The sequence below is a fragment of the Zosterops lateralis genome, assembly GCF_965231275.1.
Source record: "Zosterops lateralis genome assembly, chromosome: 1".
Taxonomy (NCBI): domain Eukaryota; kingdom Metazoa; phylum Chordata; class Aves; order Passeriformes; family Zosteropidae; genus Zosterops; species Zosterops lateralis.
The window spans coordinates 48,236,883-48,259,991 of record NC_139762.1 but is presented as its reverse complement, the minus strand read 5'-3'; positions in this window follow the sequence as shown (position 1 = coordinate 48,259,991).

Genomic DNA, 23,109 nt, shown 5'->3' with positions numbered 1-23,109 from the left:
TATTTGCAGCAATCTACAGTAGAGTGTGACTGTGATGTTTTTTTCAGAGTTTCTCTATCTGCTGGGGGGGTGACGCTTCTACTCTTTGGTGATAGTTTGGATTGCAGGAGCAGGCCAAGGGTTGATGTATTTCAAAAAGATTTTCCTATTCTTTCCTACTGATGTAGAGATGTCAAGGCAAACAATAGTAGTAAATGCAGATTCTCAAGCCAAAAGGAGTAGCTGTCTGGCAGTTAGTCCTTCCATCTTGCTAAATCATGGGGGAGGGGAATGCAGAGGTGTGTCTTGGTGCCAGTGAAAACATTTTAACTTGCTTAACATCTCGCTTAGCTGTACTGCAGGTTGTTTTCTTTTTTCTGTATTTTAGCATATCAGCAGCTTGCAAACAATGCCAGAGTTTAATCTGCAAGTCTCTGCACTGTCAGAGATCGACTTGTTCTGCTGACATGCTAAAAAAGAAAAAAATCACAAAGAAACACAAAGTAGAGAGCTTAATTTGGCCTGCAGACTGTACTTCATCCCACTCAAACTGGGTCAGTGTAAAGCAAATAAACTGCAGCCATGTGGGTTCTACTGTGGGAGCTGTTGTGCTGCCTTTGATCTTGGACAAAGTATGAAACTCCTGGATTTGACTCATCAGCATTCTCCATCATGCATCTTAATAAGAAGCATACAAGTCGTCCTGTTGAGGTTGGTAGGTTCACCCACCCAAATGCCTAAATTTAAGCACACGCCCTAATGTAGGGATATTTCCATCTCTCTTGGACAATGTTGCTTGGACTTCCACTGAGCTGTTCTTCAAGAAGAGCAAAAGTTGAGAGGATACAGAGGGGAAGAGAAATATTTGATCCAGGTCCTCCTTCAGCAGACGTTTTTTGCTGCTTAAGGTACAGTTGCTAAAGTCTGTGTGATTGGCTTTGCTGCATGCTGAAAGATTGCTTCCTCCAAGCTTGTGCTCTAGTTTCCTGCCTTGTAATTAGCTCTTCCACATGGTTACCCCAATGTGCACAGCATGCAGTCATATGATAAGCTTATGGCACTGGACATCCTCAGCTGGCTGAGTTACAGGGCAGCGCATTAAATTCTGCCCACCAGATCTGCCGGACGGTAACACAGGCTGACTGATGGGCAGAGGGGCTGGCTGTGGAGAAATGACCCCTGAGGGCAGGGACTTGGATGCTTTTGGGCAGCAAGGGATTACTCCCATGTTTTGAGAAGCTCAATGCCTTGTCTGTGCCAGGAGGGTCACAGCAGATGCACCAGCCTGCTGTGCAGGTCCTACTTGGAGATGCCTGCTGTCCTGGCACCCATAGCACAGGGGCTTCTGTAGCAGGCTGGGCTGAGACATCTTTTCCCTCTAATCTCAAGGTGGGAAAAAATGGAAAAGAGAGGGATATAGACATTGTTCCTGAGCACTGTACATCAGGAAATCCGACTTTAGCCATGATGGTTTGTTCTCTGAAGAAGTGTGGCAATGATGCTCCATCTTTACAGGCAGCTCCAGCATCACCAGGCATTCCCCTGGCTGCCACTGCTCATTCTCCCCCTGGGATTTGGGAGCAGCTGCAATTCCTCCCTCTCCTGAAAGTCACTGGGCAGCACTGACCTCTCTTTTCCACTCCATTATGTCTCAAAGGCCAAGCTTTCATATGGTGCAAATTTACACCTTTCTGCTGACTGCAGTGAAAGGCTCTTGAGAAGCCTTGGTGCAGTGGTCCAGTGTGTCTTTTGGGACCCGTGTCCCACATCCTGGCTAGCCGTGGCACCAGAGCCACAGAATAGGTACAGTTCCTTATCCTGGGATATGTCCCCGATCCTATGGGTCGTTACCCCGCAGAAGTGTGAATGGTGGTGAGGAAAAAAGGAAGGATTCTTATGGGGAACTTCAGCTGGGGTTTATCAAGCCCACGCAGGACTTCTTCACATACATGGAGTTTGCCCACAAAAGTGGGGCTCCTCTCTGTATAGCACCTTATAAACAGGGGAGGAGCAGGGTACAGCTTGGAACCAATCCAGGGTGTGGATGGTATGACTCTGTACATAAATGACAAATATTAGAACAAATCAATAACACAAGGGAGGGGACAACTGGGACCCTGTTCAATCACTCAACACCCTCACTGGAACCTTCTAGACTCAGGGTGAGGCTTTGAGGTGATGGACTGGAACCAGGTGTCACATAAATGATGATTGGTTAAAAACAATAACCGGGGTAAACCATAAAGGGTTAGGCATAGGGGTACATGAAACAAACCATTATAATTTATAAAAAACAGTATAAAACAAGGAATAAATACATACAGAAAACTGATAAGACCAAAAAACAAACCACTACACCTAGGAGAAAAAATAGGGGGGATATGCTGTGGTTTTGTCAAATCTGGCTTGGGTAGAGTTAAACTGCTTTCTCTGCACAGAGAGACACCAGACCGAAACAGACAGAGTTTGACTCCAGGTTTCACAATGAAGACTTACCCTTTCTTTGAATACCTGCAGTTCTCAATTAAAATCTTAATTTGAAGAGACAGATGTGATTTCATTAGATCTGACTCTTCAAATCCTTTTGTGTAATTTTCTGCTTTATAAGGTTTTATTTTAAAGCCTCTGTTTTCTAAAGTGGTGTTTGGTGTCTTGTTGCTTTCACGTCAAAACAACTGGGAGCAAGGTGACCTGAACTCCTTCCTAGAGCCATGGCAACAGAGGAGCTCATAAACACAAACAAGGTCAATCCCAAACTTTTGAATTGTGTCAGATAGGCCTCCTGATGAGAAAAATAAAGAAGAGAGAAGAATCTACTTGAAAACACGAAATTAGATATAGTAAGCACCTCATAGTGTTAGTTTAATGTATTTTAACCGTTTCCAATATGTTTTGCAAAAGATTGCTTGAGGGTTAGGTACTTGTGGAAAGATAAATGTTATCTGTAAGGGCTTTTCAGTGGCAGAAGATTTGCACTGCAACAGGCAGCTGTTCTGGCCATTCAAAGGAACCCATGGTCTGTCCAAGTCACGATTAATCCAGAGGCATCCATGGTCAAATCTGATGCATCCTATCAACACCTTATTATAGCCCTTTTGATTGTTGATGGACTGAGCTATGAGTTGTGTCCATCTGCCTCATGCTCTGTGCTGCAGTGCCACCAGGAGCTGCTCAAGGCATCTGCTGTCCTGAGGACCATCTGAACTGCCAGCTCCTGGGAACACCACCCAATGCTGAAAGCCCTGGTGGAGTGAGAATGTCTGTCAGGGCTGGGGCTTGCAGCTCCCCTGGTTGGGAATGACTCTGTGAGCCTCATGGTTGCTGAGGCCAGGGGCTTGAATGAGCATCCCTTGGGGCATTGGTGGGTGACTCAGTGTAGCTCAGGCCCACTAATTTCTTTGTCTTGTGAATGATCCTTGTCTTTTCCTGAGCATGCCATGTGCTCTTGGGTATCTAATGGGTCATTTTAAGTCCCCAGTAATGTGTTTTGGAGCCACATTATGTTACAGAATGTGTATGATTCCTTGCCAGTAAACAGCAAGAGTCTTCCTCTTGCCTTTCTCCAGTCACGGGAGCTACAACCAGAGGACAACTTCCCTGCCTGTGTTTCCAGCCCTGGTTGCCTTGTTCTGTGCATATCTCACCCGTTCAAGTATGACACTTCTCTGACAACAACCCCCAAGGAAGAAACAGCCCCCCCACCCTTTGCTGCCCTTTTTGTGTTGCCTGCGCTGGGTATTTGTTTGCAGAGAGCTTGCATCAACACTCCTTACTGCCTTAGACTAAGCAGACTAATAGACTCTTTCAACACCTTTGTAGCGCTGTCCGCTGTCGTAATCATTCAGCGGTCATGGCTCTCTGCAAACAGCAGCTCTGAACTCGCCGTTCAATTACCAGTTTATTATTCTAAGACGTCTGGGGAGCGGAGTGGTGATAGCCATATGCCAATACGGCTGTGGGCTGCTTGTGAAGTTCCTTGTGGGATGTGGAGAGCCAAGCCAGAGGTCTGAGCAGTTCTCTCAGGCTGGTGACTGACAGCATCTGACACAGGCTTAAAATAACCCACCCCAGAAAGGAAAACATGTCCGTCTCCAAATGAATTTCTAGTATGTGAAAACAGCTCAGAGGTGGGTGCTTGTGTTTGGGAGTCAAGGCTGTGTTGACCTGCCTTGTTGACCTACTTTGTCAAGGTGTGTTGACCTGCCAGGACTCCCTGTCTTTAGCAGTGCTGGTTCAGCAATCTTTCAGGCAAGTCCTTCCAGTACTGAGGAACTTGGTTGCTTTGGAGTTTGGTGAAGCCACCATGGAATAACCCACTTTTTGCTGAAATTCACAAATGAAACGGGAACCGATCCTCACTTTGGGCTGATGAAAACCAAGTCTCTCCTGGTGCTGACACAATGGCCTCTGGCTAGAGAGGGTCTCACGCTGTAACACTTGTTCTGGGCTGGTTCCCGCGGTGATCCTTGGAGGAAAGCTGGGGAACTACGACTGAAATAACAAGAACCAATCATCATGAAAACACATCTGCTTGGTTCAGAGTGTGTATGCTTTGTAAAATGTGGCTGCTATTAGAAAGTTCAGACTCTTCTACGGCGCTAGAAAGCTGAGCTTCCTTGAAAAATTCAGTTATGCCAAGAAAAAATAAAAACATAGTGGATTTCTCTGTGGCTCCAGAAATCTGAGGAAGTCTCCCAAAACTTAATATCCACTCTTGAATTGTCCACATAAAACAATTTATCTTCCTATGACTGACTTGTCAAACAAGAATAGTTTCTGAAATTCTTCCATTCATTAACTTCCTCAACTATGGTTTTTTTGGGGTTTCTTTTTGTTTTTGTTTTTTTTTTTTTTTTTTTTTTTTTTTTTCTTTTCTTTTGTCTCCACTCTCTGATCTCTCTCTCTGAAATTCAGTATATTCTAAATGCATGCTGAGGGTGTCCATGCCAGCTTAGCAAGAGGAAGGATTTGTTGAAAGTTGTCTTCTGAGTAGAATCCAAAGCAAAACATTTCCATTTGTATTTGCCATGATGCAAACTCATTCCTCCATCTTAGCAGGAAGGCATCCAAGAGATAAGGAAGTTAAATCAGAGCAGCATGTATATTTTAACAAGTCTAAAATCCTGCTTATGCTATTATGTCTCGTTCCTTGTTATTGGTGACTTGTGAAAAAGATAAATCTACCAACAGTAAAATCCTTCTGGTAGCTTGGTTATTCCAAATTTCTCTTTTGTGCTGCAGCTTAAGCATTAGAAAAAAAATTTATCATGAGACAACTTATTTTGTGTGATGGGGGTTGGTGCTGGTCCCTGTGGGCAACAAGCTGGTTGGTAAAGTGTCTATGTTTTATCTGTCAACAACCAGAGTGCTAGTGGAAAACAAAGACAAGTAGGCATTGCAGAATCTGACTAGGGAAATGCCACTTCATTCCTTCATATTCCAAAAGCACCTAATGCCAAGATTTTGGTTTGGGAGTAGGGTTGACTCTGTAGCAGCACAGTGCTTCAGAGCCATTCGACAGGATGGAGGTGGAAGAGTGAGTATTGCCAGGAGGAGAACTGTTGAGGAATGACTGCTCTGGTGGGAGATTAAGGATAATGCAGGTTTTGTTGATTGCAGAAGAGTACAGTGATTTAGGGACTTCATCAAGAAGATGAAGGAAAGAAGGTAAAAGAAAAGCCTGTGGAGAAATTTAGTTAATGTTGTCTAATAAAAAGGAAAAAAAACCTCCACAAAAACACAGGGAGAGCCAAAATAGATAAAGATGCCAATGAGTAGGAAAAAATATCTATATACATACCTATATACTTTCATGTTATACAGAGTCCAAGTTTCTTTGATGCTTTCTGACTCCATTTCTTTCCCAGGTATCTTGGAAGATACTGAGGATTCAGCTGGAGTTGTCACAGCTCTGATGCCCACTGGTGAATAGGGTAAGATCCCATCTCCCAGGGAATGTGGGGCCAGTAGGTTTACCTGACATGATTTTTGGTCATGAGTGTTTAGGTATAAAACAAGCAATATGATAATTTACTGATTTCCCACCTAAACCAAAGCATTGCTGCATTTGGAGTTTTAGTAGCATGGCTCTGTAAGAATACAGATCTGTAACTCAGATGTTCCTGCACACACTTTAGAAGTTTCTATGAGGAAAAACACCTAAGGATACTTGGGGAATCTAAACCCCCTAAGCTTTGATTTAGTTCTATGTAATGAAGAGCAACTGAAAAATATGATGTTATTAACCATCCTGTTCTTGTTAAGCTTCAGTGGAACCTTGCTTTCTGAGTAGGTTTGGAGATGTCAGGTAGATGAAGTCAGTAAGTAGCATTTCCTACCTCGAAAAATGGAATAAACATTAATAGAATGAATGTTTCACTTGGCAGACATTGAAAAGCCTTCCTTATATGCAATAAGGCTGAATTAATGAGTGTGAAAACGTACATTAATATTTTCATTAAATGCATGATTATGCACCCATATCTGGTTATGTGCCAGAATGTACATAAGAGGACACACAAAAACATAAGCACGGTGTGATGTTAATGCACAGACATACTTCTAGAGGCCTCACTAAGAAGAACTGCAGTCCTAATCCTGTTTTTTACTCTACGAGCAGAGATGTTAACTGGAAAGAGCTCGTCTGGCATAGCTCACTTTACAGAGCAAACTCACTCCTCTGAACTGTGAATGTCACCAAAGTGCAGGGGCTGCATTTATTCTGCAGTGCCATCTAATAGCACATCTAATGTGCTTTAAGGAATGTGTCTTCCCTTCAAGGCTCTGGCAGGGAATTGGTACTTTGTGCACTGCTCATCTGATTCCCAATGTTATCATTTCACTTGGAAACTGGGCTGGTGTCCCAGGTTACTCATGGCATGGCAATGAAGCCAAGCACTTGCACAAAGGCAGAGGTTCAGGCCATACTCAGAAGGTGCAGGATGCAACACATGATGTTATCCCCTTCATTTGTATTTCAATGTGGTGTGGGTGGTTGAAAGCGACAAGTTTTCTGCAATATTACAGAGGTACCTCTGGCTTGGTTGCAGAATATTTTAATTGCTTTTTTACCTTGCATCATTTGAGGAAGCTGCATATTGCATCCCTGAAACCAGATGTGAACATCCAACCTCCACCTGCTCTTGCTCCTTCCCATTTACCCACTCCTGTTTACATAAAGGTAGCTGGCAAAGTGCATCTGTGCGTGCAAATTCCTCCTCTTTGGTGGAATTACACTGGGGATGAATTCGGCTCATTGCACTTGCTTGGAAGGACCCAAAGGGTGGCTCCTATCACATCTTGTGGCTACCACCTTCAGCCAATATTAATCCTGATTCCTGCACAGTCAGGAAATTCTCTGGGAGGAAGGAATCTGCCCTTAGTCCCCATGCATATTACAAAGGGTGTTTTCAGCAGTGTGCAACTGTAATCAGTGGAGCTCAGCTTGGCAATTTCAATCCCCTGCTGTCTAGTTTGGGGCTGCTTGTTATGCAGCCAGCATTCACTCAACATAATGGTTGCTACCTGCCAATGTGCTTTGAGGGATATTGTTAGCATTAAATTTGCCATTTACATTTTCATGTTTGACATAATTGAGGAATGAATGCTCTTATGAAAATTAAACTTGTGGTCCTCCTGGACTACTGTAACCCTGTTAAAATGTAATGCGATTCTTGATGCGTCTTCTTTAGGTTTTTATTAAATAGAATATCCGTATGACTAATTCCCCTGGCCTAAATGTAGGCTGGGAAGGAACATTATTGATAGGGCTGAGCACAAATGGCCCTCTATACTCAGCCTCTAATGGCCTAATAATGCATTATACTTGAATCAGAAATACTTTGAGTTGTAGTGCTTATTGCCATTATTGAAAACACCTGGATGCTCCATTCATCAAGGTTACATCAAAATGGGCCCATTTGTTTATTAGTCTGTCAGTAAACATCTTTATTTAGTTTCATGTTCCTCTCCTCTCAGTAACATCAGAGAGGACAAGACCATGTAGTGTATCTTTCTGTGGTTTGCCATTATTAGTTTTCCCTGAAAAAGAAAGATAATTAAAAGTTTGGATGGCTTCATGAAATAAACATTTTTCTTGAGGATTGTTCTTTTTTCACTTTCCCTTTTAGAAAAAGAGGTTAAAGAAAAGCCATTGGGTATGTAGTCAGGATGACCAAATTGCAAAACAAGCAGATTTGCCAGACTAAGATTTTAATGCATGTTTTATGGCAGGCAGCCTCTGGAATATTTTTGTCCCACTGTTACAGCTCTGCTCTGCCTGGAGGAGTTTGCTGTGCTGGGAGGATGCTAAAGGACAGACAGGTACAGCTGCTGGGCACTGCTGGTGTTCACAGCCAGGCATCTTGCATGAGGGAACCCGTGCCCAGGCAGGCTTTCAGGTTTGGAGCCACAACATATCTCTGTAGTTCTATCAACAGACACCCTAGTTCATTGTAAGCATGCCCCCTTTAGAACTTTTGCTCCTCTTCTTTCCCCCACTAGCAAAAGGATGGATTAATTTAGGTTTGCCAAGTCCTTTTAGGCTGGCTAGGGCAGAGGAAGGAGGCCCTATTTTCCATTTGAAAAGGAAAGGGTGTTGAAATATTTTGGCCCTGTAAAACCCCATCTCTCTCAGGCTAGCTGAAATATTTTTTCTTTGTCAGAAAATGTTAGCTTTGACTATTTATACAGGTTTTCTTCTGAAAGGAGAGACTTTAAATATGACATTTTTGACTTCCATTTCAAAACAGAGAAAAGATCAACACTTGAAAGTCAAAAGTTTCTTTTTTTTTTAAAACAATATTTTGCTTTGACATTTCCCAATCAAAATTCTCCAGATTCTGCAATTCTGAGGAGACTGAGCTGGAAATCTGATGCAGAGCAGACAGCTATAGCGCCACTTTGGATGTGAACTGAGCTCCAGCTGAACCAGAACTTTCCTTAGTTCAAGCTGGAGATAAGATATTATTCTTGAGAATACTGCATTATCCAGTGTTTGATGCCATCCATGAAGCATTTATAAAGACAGGCTCCTTGGCTGGAAAGACAGGCACTCTCATGAATGTGTTTGGCATTTATGTTTATGAATTCAATTATACCTCCTCAGCCCTGGTCCTTCTTGCTTAAGTAATCTGTCCTTTATGCTCCATCCCATAAAACCTAGTCTGTTCCCAGATCTGTGGTTGTGCTGCAGCTTCTGCTACCCTGCTGCAGTGCTCAGGTGATCAGACCCACAAAGCAAAACTTCTGAGGGAGGGGGGCATGGAAAAGCTCCATTGTGTGTGTCAGTCAGTGGAATATATGAAACATTAGAGGAGAGACCTCCTGCCAGCTTCTCTGGTCCATTTTCCAAGCACCCTGAAGAATATGACTGACCTAAGTGGGGGTCACGCTATGGACTGGTTAGAAAACAACTGAGTTTTAACTGCTGAATTTGTTGTCCTTGCCATCCTATACAGGCAGCAAGGAAGAGTTAATATTTCTGTGGTCTGCTCGCAGAGGGTTTGTTGCTATTTTAGCTCAGTGTGTGATTGCACTGATTTCAGATCATGTTCCTGCTGCTGGTAGTAATGAATTGCTATAGTTGGTGTTTGAGGTATTCTGAAATACCAAGGCAGGTCAATGGCTCCTTTTGATGTTTAAAAAACATCAGTTTTGTGCTATTAAGGACAACTTTCCTGCCCTTTTCACTTGTGGACTCTTCAGACACAGACAAGAGGTAACACTAAACCTGAATCTCAGCTTCAGATTGCTGCTTGTGGTGCATTCGCCAGCGCATCACTCTCCAGTGAGGGAACAGGAATCAGAATTTCAGGGGCATGATACCTGCAGTTTAAAGGGATTAGCACCAAAATGTGCAATGTTATGGTCCACTGATGGCTTGGGTCATAGCTAGAATAGGATATTGTCAGTTAGCAAAACTATTTAGCAGTTTTGACAATATGTCCTTGAATTTATTCCCTTCCTGGATTCAAAAGAAAACAAAAAAAAGGAGTAATAGCATTTTCTTCGCTCATCAGGGAAATGCCAATGTGTTTATGAGAGCAAATAAAGGGAATGCTGAGCAGGGAAAGGCCAGTGCTGAGTTTCATGTAGGATTTGGAATTGCATCTGAGATAAGGCCATTGTCCACACTTCAGGTCAAGAAAGAAACGTGGGATTGGCATATGGTCTGGAGCCATGGAACCGAGATTATGTCATATATGGATACAGGGTGATTTCCATCTGAGACTGGGAAATACTTGCAACCTGGAAGGTGTTAGCTGATGCTACCAAAAATAATAGTTACTCCCTCTTACACCATGTTGATCTTGCTACACAGAGCTTCTGGAGGACTTTTGTAGACCTAATTCCTCTCTTCAGACTCATGCTTCATGTCCATCCAACTTGAATCCTGGCAAGATACATTTCCTGGATGATCTTACTCTTTTGTTGCTGTATGCTTTATTTTTCCCTAAGTATAGGAGGATACAGCACAGAGCAGGCAGAGCAGCCAGACAGCTTATACAGTATGGAATAATTCTGACGATCTACAACAGATCTGAGTACATTTGGGCTATTATTTAATTTTTACAATATGTGTAATTTTGTTCAGAGCATGGGAAGAGAATTAGATATTGAAACACTAAAATCCTTAAAATTTATTGAAAGAAAAACCTTGCTCTGAACCCTAGTAAAAAAATTATATTAGTATTGGCTTCCTCAATGCTCACATCTATTGAGTTTCTTCAATTATTAAGAGAAGTGGTAAATACTTGCAAACTAATCCATCTCTAAAACAATCTTCTTGTACAGTCATTTAGGATCAGTGATCATAAGTTCATGATGTTGGAAGAGAGAATGATATGGCAAGATATGAGGCAAGTGGTGCCACAGAGCAGTAAACACATCTGAAACGCCTGCTATCAATTACTGCTATTTTTGCAGTGATCAGTTTCATGGAAAGGATTTGGAGACAGGAGCAAGGGAGATTTGAGGCCTTCAACCACAAGTGGGAGAACAGAGAGTAAATTAGCATTTGTATTTAAAGAGAGACAGGCTGGGTATGAATACAAAAGTGGCCCACAGATCTTAGATTTAGAGCCAGCCTTGCAAAAATTGTATGAGCACGTGAACCAGAATTCTCATGTCCTACTGCAGGTTTGATTTTTACAGCAAGGCTCTGCTTAATCACTGAGGCAAGAAAAAGGAATTGAATTTCTCCATATGCAGAAACCGGTCATCTTCTCCTCTAATTTGAAGGTATTGGAAATATGTAAGAGTCTCAGCTTTTAATCCAGAAGTTCACAGATACATAGAAATTGTTTCTGGGTAAGTGGAAATACCTGTCAGTCTGAGAGGCAGAAACAAGCTAAACCCAAACAGATCATGTAAATTATTTTACCCTCATATGCACACATAAACTGGGCAGGCTGCTGATGGCTAACTGTTCTTTCAAGATGTAAACACCAGAGAATCTGGTCTCTTTCTTGTTTGTATTCAAGCTAGTAGTAAAAGTATTCACCCAGAAAATAGGAGGCCAGAGCTTCCTGGCTCAGAGTTGCAGGGGGGTCTGCTTTCCAGCTGGATTCTCAGCCTGGTGCTGCCTTCTGTGAGTCAATATCCGTGAGTTGGGTGTGGTGCTTTCCTGAGCCTTGCTGGATGGTCTGGCTGGCAGTGAAGCTCCAGCCTACTGGAGTGCCTCCCGAGCAGCAGGGCCCTGAGCCTCACTCACCTTCCCTGCCCAATTCACATCCATGAACATGCAGCTTACAAGGTTTCTAGGGGCAGTCATCATCTGCTTTTGGTTTGTGGATGAGCACAGTGCACCCACTGCTCTGGAGGGAAAGCAGGACTATGACCTGGTGCTCAGAGACTTAATCCTGGCCTGTGCTAACTACAGAGGCCTCCTTAGTTTAAACAAGCCCTGGATGAAAACCAGACACTTTGCTACCACCTCTCTGCTGGTTGCATCCTTCAAGAAAACAGTGGAGTGGGCTGTTTCTGCCCAAAGCCTCATCTGGGAGACCTGGGATAGGGAAAATCTTGCAAGTAATCTTTGTGTTTTGCTGTGGCTGAGGATGGGGAACCAAATCCCCTTTCCCCAGCAGGTTTTGAGTAGAAGAGAGCTACGGTATGTCCTGATGCTCTAAGCCCAAGAGGAACATGAGGCAAGCATGCTGAGTTCAGTCCTGGCCATGGAGGTTAAAGCCGATGAGTGTTTCACCTGTCATGTTCACAGACTCGGAAGCCACCTTTGATCGATGCCCTCGGCGCAGTCAATGTGAGCTGATGACGGAAAGACTCTCCAGGCAGGGGCAGGTGCGGCTCGGATGTGCCGGTTTCGGTGGTACCCAGGCTCTGCAGAGCCCTGGGGAGTTCGCTGATGCCAGGAGCCTCCCGGGAATGGGGGCGGCCGTTCCCGCCGCCAGCGCTAGGTGGCGATACCCCCCCGGCCGAGGCCGGTCCCCGAGCGCCGAAACCAGCGGGGATGCGGAATCCGGGATGCAGGATGCTCCCTCCGCCAGGCCAGGGGGGTGCGGCGGCCGGGGCAGCCCGCATCTCCTGGGAGAAAAAAAAAACCCCAAACCAAAGAAGTCAACCGACTGCGTCACTAGTACTCGATCAGATCAAACTTCAGTAAGTGAAGGGTTTAAAAATTGCTTTTCCTTCGCTTACCTCGGGCTAGAAGGCATCTGGTTTGGCACAGGCGACTGTAGTGAATACAATTAAAATTGATTGAGTGCAAATGTTTTAATTGTATGATGTTTTGTCATTGATAATGTCAATAAGCTAATTTAATTAAGGATAATGGGAACATGTTTGGGGACATTTAGGACCCATTCAGACATAATGGGTTCAAAATGTCTCAGCAGAACCAAATCACAGGGGTCCATTGACAATGCTTCCCCTGTGTCTGGGGTGATCATAAGCCATGCTGTGCTTACTGCTGGGTTAATGCCACAGGAAAGGGGCTCCCCTGTTCATGTGGCAATAACTCTGTGTGGGGACACCCACATATGCCCTGAACTTCCAAGGCAGCAGCGTCCCTTCCACTTCCCTAAAAACTTAATTGAAGCTCAGCTGTGTTCCTCCCCGTACCATTTCACTTACAGCCCCGCATCACTGTTGGCCCCACCAGGTCCTGAGACTTTCTGTCCACGCTGCTCCTGCCCTGGCAATCCACAGCAGAGGGGAAGAGCCAGGTGGAGGCTGTTCTGGCGACAATGGGACTCATTTCTGTCCCCTTATCTGAATGTGATCTTAGTGTGAAAAAATTGACATTTCATTCACATGCTCTCTCAGCTTTTATTTTCAGCTCACATTTTTCAGGGAAGCTTTTTGTTTTGGTTTGATTTTGGCTTGCTTTTCTTAATTTTTAAATTGGCTGATGTATCTGTGTATTTAATCATCTTCAGTAGACCTTTTTTTTTTTTTTTTTTTTTCCCCTCAGTACACACAAGGATTAAATCATTATATCTCAATAATTTTCAGGACAAATATTTCTATAGTCCAATGTGAGAAATCTATGATGGGTTCAACCATTTTCAAGACTGACTAAAGATGGGCAAACAAAAAAGAGGCATTACAATACTGAGTCTCCTCTCTATGGATTTTCCATAATCTTACTGGAAATATTATTCTGGATCCTAGTAGCAAAATTTTGCATAACGTTTTTCTCATGCAGCAGTTCATTTTGCAGCCCTCAGTTTCTTGTAAAAGTCCCTTTCTGGCCCCGCACTGGCTGTAGTCCTAGACTTTCTGTTAGTCCAAACCCAAATCCTAGGCTAATTCACAAGCCAGGACACTAATCCACTGAGACAAATGAGACTGTCAGTATGAGCTCTTAATTATTTTTTGAGATACTTTTGCAGGCACTTCAGCACAGTTGCTGATAGTTTGTTCACTAGGAACACTAATCCTTAACTTCAGTTGCCTGTAGGCCAATTCACCCCACTTCATCCCAAGCCCTCCCTATGTCTCGGATGAAGATCCTAACTTCAGCTCTTCCTTGCTTTTGGTTGTCTCTTACATTCCATCTCTTCCCAGGCTGCAGCTGCAGGTTTTATCATTCTAACATTAACCCATTCCTATGTTAGTCTATTTTGAAATATTCAATGGAAATGTCTTCAAACATACTGGGACCTTTTTTTGTACTAGGAAAGAGTAATAAAAGTTCAATGATTATCCAGTTTGGAGACATCTTGCTAAGCAGTGCCTTGCTAAGTAATGTTTTAGTGAAGGCCCTGCCTTTTCTCAAGCAGATCATTTGTTCAGATGCACTGCATTTTATGTAACAGTTAAGTTGAAATTTCATTAGAGTGGGGAGGAAGTGAATTAGCTAGCTAGTAAATATGGGAAGAATAATCCAAGCTTTCCCACACAAGAAGCAAAATATCCAGGGGAGCTCTTGGAGTGGTCTGGAGTGTTCAGGGACATGTGTGTGACCCAGTGTCGGTCAGCAGCAGGTGGCCTCTAGCAGTGGCCATTCAGCAGTCTGGTTTCATCTCCTTTGGGTCAGCCATAAATCTCAGTGACCTGTGAGGAGAAAACTAGATAGAAGTGCACCGCATTAGCAGCTGAGGACAGAAAATCAATATAAAGTCCTAGTATACTGGCAAACGAGTAACTGTCTGGAAATACAATATTTTTTCCTTGATGCTCTCTGAAAATGTTGATGTTTCAATAAACTCTGAGAGCAAACTATGAAAAAAATGGGGGAGAGAAGCTCTGGCCTGAAGTCTCAACAGACGAAAGTGGTACTGTGATTTGAATATATCAACTGTGATTTGAATTCATCTCATTATGTAGTCTGATCTAAATATGATTTATGTATCTGAATAGCATGACTTTTTGTATAAATTAAGACTATACTCACTGGAGGCAAACACATAAAGCCTAAGTTGCCTTCAGGGAACTCCTCAAACTTGTGTGTTTTCCTTAGAGAACAATATGACTAATTGAATGAGATTTAGTGTTTAAGAATTACATGTGTCCATAGACCATCAAAGTCCATGATTTGCACTGAATTTTTTTCTTTCTCTCATGTACCCTGAGCAGGAACCTCTAAGTATTGGAACAAAAAAAAAGTGACTTTTTGATAGGTCTATATCAAAGTATAATTAATAGGATACAGAGTTGATCTCTACCCGTGACACAAAAAAAGAAAAAAAGAAAAAAAAAAAGAAAAAAAAAACCAAACCAAACCAAACCAAAAAAAACAAAAACAAAAACAAAAACAAAACCAAAACAAAACAAAACAAAACAAAACAAAACAAAAAAAAAAAAAAAAAAAAAAAAAAAACACCACAGGAATTTTTTTGATCAGGAAGACAGACTGACCGGTCAAAATAGATCAAGAATTGTTGCTTGCATACACAGGCACTGGTGTTATTTCATTTTACTCTTAAGAGTTGCAGTAACTTAGTGACAGAAGTGGCATTTAGGGGTTCCATGCAGACTCATTTGACACCGATAGGTGATTAATTCTCCCATTTTCCCTTAAGTGAGTATTTGATTCAAGGCACCGGGGAAACACAAAGAAAACCTAATGGGAATGTTGTGCCATAAACCTGCTATTGAAGTCATATGAATGAAACCTTAAACTGAATGTGAAATTCCCATCCTGGCTAGCAGGCGCTACTGGAGTGTGAAATAAGTGTGGATTGCTGCTGCTTGCCCAGCTGCTTAGTGGGACAAGGTGGTAGAGTAGTGCATCTCCCCATCTCAAAACCTGGCTGAGCTGTAGCATTAAAATTATAAAGTGCTGCATCCAGACAGGCTCACATACTTTGTGAAAGCTGTACTTGCTCATCCCAGCTGAGTTTCTGTCCTTTTAAATATTTTTGGCAATCAGGATTTGTCCCTATGGTACTCGGCTTTGTGGATGCCCACTGAGCACAGTGACTGGCGTGGTAAGGAACGTGCCTGGTGGGCAAACATTGTATGTCTAGATCCTCACTGTGCTACTTTGCGTTAACGTACTTGAAAGAGGGGAATCCAGTTGGGAGAACCCATGGAGAAACCTCCTCTCATGCTTTTATGACTTCTCTTCCTCTCTTTCCCCCACAGTGAGGATCTGTAGCAGTCCTGCCCAGCTTGCAACAAATTTGAGGTGTATGGAGCCAGACATGAGCTCAGACTGCAATGCAGAGGTGTCTCCTCAGGGCTGGGCAGTGGAATCACCAGCAGTGATAGTTAGATTTCTATGTCGGACCAAAGAGCTCATCACATATCTTGGAAAACCTGAGACTGAGCCAGAGCAAGCCATTAATGTGGGCCAGTCATGGAGAAGCAAAAAATGTTGTCTCCCAGTTTCTTCCACCAGCACTGACAACCTTCCCTAGGTACACTGTGAGCTAATTTCCCCCCCTGCTTTTAGGCAAAGCATGACTTGGGCTTGCAGAGCTCAGGGCAGAATTGTGGTTTAGGGTGGAAGATGGGAAGCTGGGAGACCTCTTCCCCACAGATTCCCTCATCTACTTCTACTCTTACTGGAAAAGCCTGGGAGAAAATTTTATAGGAGGTAAACACACATTTTTACCCTATCTGTGGGTTCGACTATGTTTTCTTGGAGATGAGCTGTTAATAGGCATGGGAGTTTATCCAAGAGCTTTTATCTGGTGCAGATAATCCCTTAGATTACTTCTTTCCTCTCGTCCTCTTACTAGAAAGTCCCTTTTCTGCACTTATCCCAAATGTACACTTATGTTCTTATGAAGACAATGTGCCTTGTGATTAACTTCTACTTTTATGTTTTTCCTTTTTATTTTCTAATTTAGCTGATTAACCACATACTTATTTTATCTTCCCATTACTTGAAGGAATTATGTATTCTTCTCGTAGAAGTTAAGAGTCAAGTATCAAGCCTGTCTACTGTGATTTTCTCCCTGCATAAATATTTTACAATGAGCTGAAAATGGCACAACATCCTATTAAAAAAAGAGAAATTTAAGTTAGGTTTATATTTATCCCTTTAGGAAAAAAGTAACAGTCAAGGGAAGTTGAATGCTTTAACCAAGTTTAGGATACTGAGTGAAACAGCTGTTGGTATTTAATATTGCTTTATTGACTTCTTTCACTCATTTGTGCCTTTGGAAGCTAACTGACCTTTTCTTCAGTGGAGAATTCTGGGCATGAAATAATATTATGATGACTAAAATAGCTGCTGCTCACTTTTATCAGAGAAAAGGAACAAAAAGGACTTAAATGCATGTGTATAAAGCTCAGTGATGAACCCATTTGCCAAACTTTACACAAGTGCTCTTCTTTCAGCCATTGCTTTTTATAAGATCTGACTTTTCATCATATTTCCACAAATCTCCTTTTCCAAGTAGCATTCCTCTTTTAGAGTTTCTTGTTTGTCTTCTAACATCTGTACCTTCCTTGCTTGCAGCGTTCTTCCTCCACAGCTCACTCCCATTTGTGTTAGTCCCAGAGGCTCTCTTCCCACTTCCCTCTTTCCCCTCTTCCCTCTTCAGGAGGACTGATCTTAACCAGAGGGGTAACAGCAGGAATGCAGGAGTGCCATCCTGACAGGGGAGATCCTCTGCCCTCCACCTACCGAGACTCTGAGGGACTGGGGCTGAGTGTGTGGCAAAGCAAAGAGATGAGGTTAAAACTGTATTTTCACTTGTATGAGGAAAAGAATAAATGTGAGTCAAAGCAAAACTTTTCCATAGTCCTAAAGGACATGTCATCAAAGATAGATGGGGTGGATTGCTTAGCAAGGACTCACTGCAAAGAGCTCAGCAGACGCCTGGACAACTGCTTTGGACTAGACACTAGACTAGCTCCTAGATAGTTAAAAGTAACAGAAACATATCTCACTCTGTGTGTATACACAAAAAGAGCAGCCCTTGTCTGGGAGAGCTTGCAGTCCATGCCTAATTGATTGCCATGTGTTTTTCGTTTAAACTCATTGTTAAAACAGAAGAAAGAGCAGTGAAATCTTTTCAAAAATGTTTCAAAATATCTTTCATCGGTTTTGTCTTCAGATATAATTGGCCAGGGAGATCGGTAGGCCCAAGTTGTCCTGTGCTAGCAGGGCTCCAGACAACTCATATACATGATACTCCTTTCTTACCCTCCCACACCATCCAGCTCCCACTGAAGTCAACAGCCACCTCATGAGGGGTCATTGCTTGATATCTCCGTCTGTGATATCTGAAGCAGATGGAAGCTGTAAAGTACAAGGCACCACAACCATTGTTCTTTTTGACACAGAAATGAGACTATCTAGGCCAAAGGAAATCTTTCCTACCCACAAAAGTCCTAGTTTCCTATATTATGACCTATATCAACAATATTAAAACTCAAAGCTATACTGTTACACTGATGAGTTTATTCCATTGACTGTATAGCTCAGTCAGTACCTATAAAATTGCAGGATGCATTTAAAGTAATTCAATTAGATTTAATTGAATTAAAACTATTATTAAATTCTGCCAAAGGTAAGTCTGTATAATTTTTTTCTAATAACTCAAAAAGCTCAAGTCTGGATGAGTTTAAAATAATAATCCTGCAAGAGAATGATTGAATAAGTAAGAACATACAAACATTTAGAAGTCCAACTAGATATGAAACAAAACTTTATATATCACATAAATCAGTCATTACAGAAATGGAAATCAATTAGGGTGGGTTTGCTCAACCTAATTTTTGCTCTGCTTTTACGTATTTAAAGAAAGATTGATTTCGTGCCATTTTAATTGGCTTAATCTAGCTAAGTGTGGAGGTTCCTGTGTTAACATTAAAAACCCCATTTTTTATCATCTGGCCATGAGGGAAGTCTTAGAGCTCTTTCCCAAAATTGTAGCAATCCCTGACACTGAAGACCTTGCATTTCCTAGTATAGCATTTTAAGCGGCTGCTCTGCTACAGTTTTTTAAGGCTTCCATATACCCTGAGCCAATCATGCACTGTTTTCAGCTAACTCTTATTTTCTTTCCTTTCTGTCTCTCTGATTGCAGACATGTAGTGGGCCAGTCAAACAATAGGAAAATCAATCAAGAAGATTTCAGCCCCGAGATCTTTTTCCATGGAGGCAAAAAGGCAATAAGGAGCCATTTCCTGTGGTGTTGGTGAGACTTCAGATCTTATCACAGGCAGGGAACTGAATGCACACCATTAATACCAAAAAAAGTGCCAGTTATTTCTGGTTTCCATTGCACAGCAGGAAGGATAAGTTGTTTTACACCTTCTGTAGCCAGCTGTGTTAGGTAGAGCCTGGATGTCTCTGATACAGCAAGGGCATGCTCAGGTAACTGAGGGGCAGAGTGCTGATGGAAAGGAGCCGGGAGTCAAAAGATGGTGTGGGACTGCAGCCTCAGCTGTTGCACTAGTTTTGTCTAGTAGCCTGTTTTGTCTTGTAGCCTGTCTCCTGGGTAGGTGTGCAAGGTGTGTACCAGTAAAAGTTCTTCCAGCAATTACTAGTAACTGGAATGTGAGGAGGTAGTCACTGGGAAACTCAGTTAGTTGTAGCCTTGCTTGGATGCTCATGGAGATGATTTGCTAAAAACTACGAAAGAAGAGACTCTGAGAGACGTGATTCAAAAACCTTCTATTATACAGAATATACTTGTATAACCTTCATCACTCTCCTGGCAACACAGTGTTTGTATGGTCCTGCCCCTGTGTTGGCTGCACAGAGTCATGCATTGCTTCATCAGATCTCTTTTCTTGCCAAACAGGAACAGTTTCCCCTGTAGATGGCTCTGTTTTCCTACACAATTTCGGGAGTGCTCTCACTTTAGAAACATCATGCAAGTGAGATTGAGCTATTTCTTTATTTTCCTGTTCCAGTGGGTGTTGTGTTCAGAAAGCAGTCATTGGGATCAGATGCTCTCTAACCTGCTGGATCTGAAGACAGCTAGATTGTGAATAGTCAATCACTTTCTGCAAAATATATATTTTTTGGTGCTTGATTTAGGACTTATATTTAAGAGCAAAGGCTCATTGTGAGTGTCTAATAACTGCTGCTTGAGTTGCCCTGGGCTGTAGCAGCTGGTGCCAAGGTACTCTTCAGACGGATGAGAGTCTGTCGTAGTTTCTGTGTCACATCTCCCAGTCTGCCGTGGGTTTTGCCACTGCCTATGGCATCTCCAGTGATATTAGGGTGCCTAAGGTTAGGCAACTGAAATAAAACCAGAATTTTCTACTTTTTGTGTGTGTGGAAAATGAATGTCTTTCTGTTGAAGAAAAAAAGAGAGGGAAAGTTTTCACTAATTTTCTTTCTAGCATCTGCAGAGCAGAAGCTGTTGGAGTGGGATGAACAGACATTGTGACTGCTCACCGTTAGCAAAGCTTAAATATTTTAGTGAAATGCTGGAGTTCCTCTCTCTGGGCCCAGCAGCTTGGGTGCCCTGGTGTGGCACAGCTATCAGGCCCTGAGAAGGCAGGCCACTGCTGGGGAGGTGTAAGGAAGAAGATTGAGGGGAATTGCCTTTGTAAGTCAAATGGACAGAGGGATTGTAATGTTTAAATCTTGGTGTTCAAAAATAGAGTCTGAACCCTAAACCAAATGTAATGATAGCAGTGAGACCTTTCTGGGCTGCAGAATGAATGCTATCTACATGCAGACAAGAGGTTATTATACCTGGTGTTAATTCCTCCTAATGCCACTGTTGAACTACACCAGAGAACACCTTCGTTTTGTCCTGCTGTGTGCTGATGGTAGAAATTATCCTACAGTGGAGATGAGAAAGCTCTGACAACTCTCAAGCTCCTGAACTGTACATGGCATTTTGTCACGGGTGATACACTGAGACATCCATTCAATGCTTGTGCAAATTTCTATCTTTTTAGCAAAGGTGATTGCTCAGAGCTATTGAAACTGGAGATTATCTCTTCTAGTTTCCATCAACAGCAGGAACCTGAGCTGGGAGTGCAGGGTTAGTTGCTTATGCCGAGTGCTGGGACTTCCTGTTGCAAGCTGCTGGATGGGGCTCTCCTTCATGAAGGGGAAATGAAATCACCAGCCTGCACTCATTGAGAAGAAATTTGGCAGAAGGTGCTACATGAAGGTCTAGTAAGGTCACCCAAAGTACACTCTGGGCATCAACATTGCAGAGGTGCGTGTGGGATGGATTTGACTACACTCTCAAACTAATTGTGAAAGTAAAACCAGACCTGAGCTGGGGTACAGCCCGAAGTATTGCCCCAAATACATAAATCATTTGAGGTTGAGCTTAGTCTTTCATGTTTGTAAATATTGCTGCCAACAAAGACCATTCCTAGAGGCATTGTTTTCCTGATAAATCTGTACCAGTATAGAAAGGATAGATCATAGAAGGAACCTAGTTGTGTAAACAGTGTAAGACTTACTAAAGCTTAAATGATTGTAAATTATATGTTACTTTTAAATTATTACCTAGAGAGATCTGAATATCCAAGAACTTTTCAGAAAGGGCAAAGCAAATGATTACAGGTTGGAAAGCATCTTATAATAGGAGAGATTAAAAAGATTCCAGCTATTTAGTTTAGTAAAGAGACTAATAAGAAGTGACATGACAAAGGTATATATAATAATGTATGGCATAAAGAAGGTCAGCAGGTGCTTCTATTTATCCTGTCTTATGAAGGAGACGCAGGAGGATACCTAATTAAATTAAAAGGCAATAAATTTTAAAATGGTAAAGAAAATGCCCTTTTATGTCACATATAGTTAATCTGTGGAACTCACTGCCAAAATAAGTAAAGACTTTTAGTTGAATTAAAAAATCGTTTAAGTAGCTAAAAAAGGACAGAATTGTCAAAAACATTCAAGTTCTGTTTTCAGGAGTAATTTGGGATCATGTGTATAAGGAAATGTAAGCACTGTGCCAAACTGCTTGCTGGATAATACACAGACCATCCTTATTGCAGGGGCCAAGTTTTGGTCTTGCATTTTTCAATTGAAGAATTAGGATTTTTAATAAACTGAACATCTGAAGAAAGAAAATATTCCCATTTGGGGTACCTGGGAAGCTCTGGGGTGATGTGTACTGTGGTGGGGAACAAATATTGCCTTGGTCAGAGGTGGGATTTGAATTTAGGTTTGAAATATTTATACTATGTCTTTGGATTACCGTCCTGCTTATTGTAACCCCTATTCTTTACTTCTTGGACAGCCTCATATTGCTAGTATATGTATAGGTGTGATCTGGGCATCTCAGTCTTCCTTGCTTCAAGGAGGGGGTCAAATACTTAATTTCTGAATTTCATGTTATAATTAATGTTTTCAGTATCTTCACTGGAGCCAAGTCCTTACTTCCCAAAATAATGTTGGGGTTTTTCTGAAAATGCAGTCCTAAATCATGCTTTCATTCTAATATCTATATTATTATTCAAATGGAATAATGAGACAACTGAGGAATAGGAGGAAAAATGAGGAATAGGAGGAAAAATCAGAAATAGGAGACAACTTCCTCAGGACTGTTCTTGTTTTCTATGTCTGCTTTATGCAATGGAGATTGGCTACCTTGGAGCCAAGTGGTTTCAGATCTAAATGGAAAATGTGTCTCCTAATTCAGTCTCCTCTGACTCACTCAACAACAGTGGATACACTACACAGGAAGGAGATGTTCACACAAATTAGGTGTTGCAGGGACAATTGGGAGTGTTGAGATCAGTTTCTGGCTTTTGCAACTCTACAGAATTTTTAATATCTCCTTTTTTTTCTAATTTCTGAGTGTTCAAAACGTAGTCTTTTTCTGGTCTGACTTTCTGTTGTGCTCATTCAGTGTACAAATGCCAGGAAACAAGAACTTTCTATGTAAATGTAGTTCTGTAGCCAATCCTGTAAATAGAAATAAGTGTAATTAAAAAGCATCTTGACACATCTGTAGAAGTTGCAGGGTTTAGGTACTCATCTTGTTCTTGCTTTTCAAAATTTTACCTAAAATGCTATTGGCATGTGAGTGGTTAGCTAGAGATTTTCAATGACTTTATCGTATATGATATTTAGTAATTCTGGACTCGTGATAGGGAAGGTCCTCATGGATCATGAGGTCCAGACTCCTGATATTTCAGGCAGTCATATAATATATTCCTCTTCATTTATCAGGCTTTGTTTTAAAACTAGTTAGGATTTTTGCTTCCCACCCCGCTGTAGGAGTTGAGTCTGTGTCAGAATTTGGCTTTCCTTGGCCTGAAAACTCTCTTGAAATATGA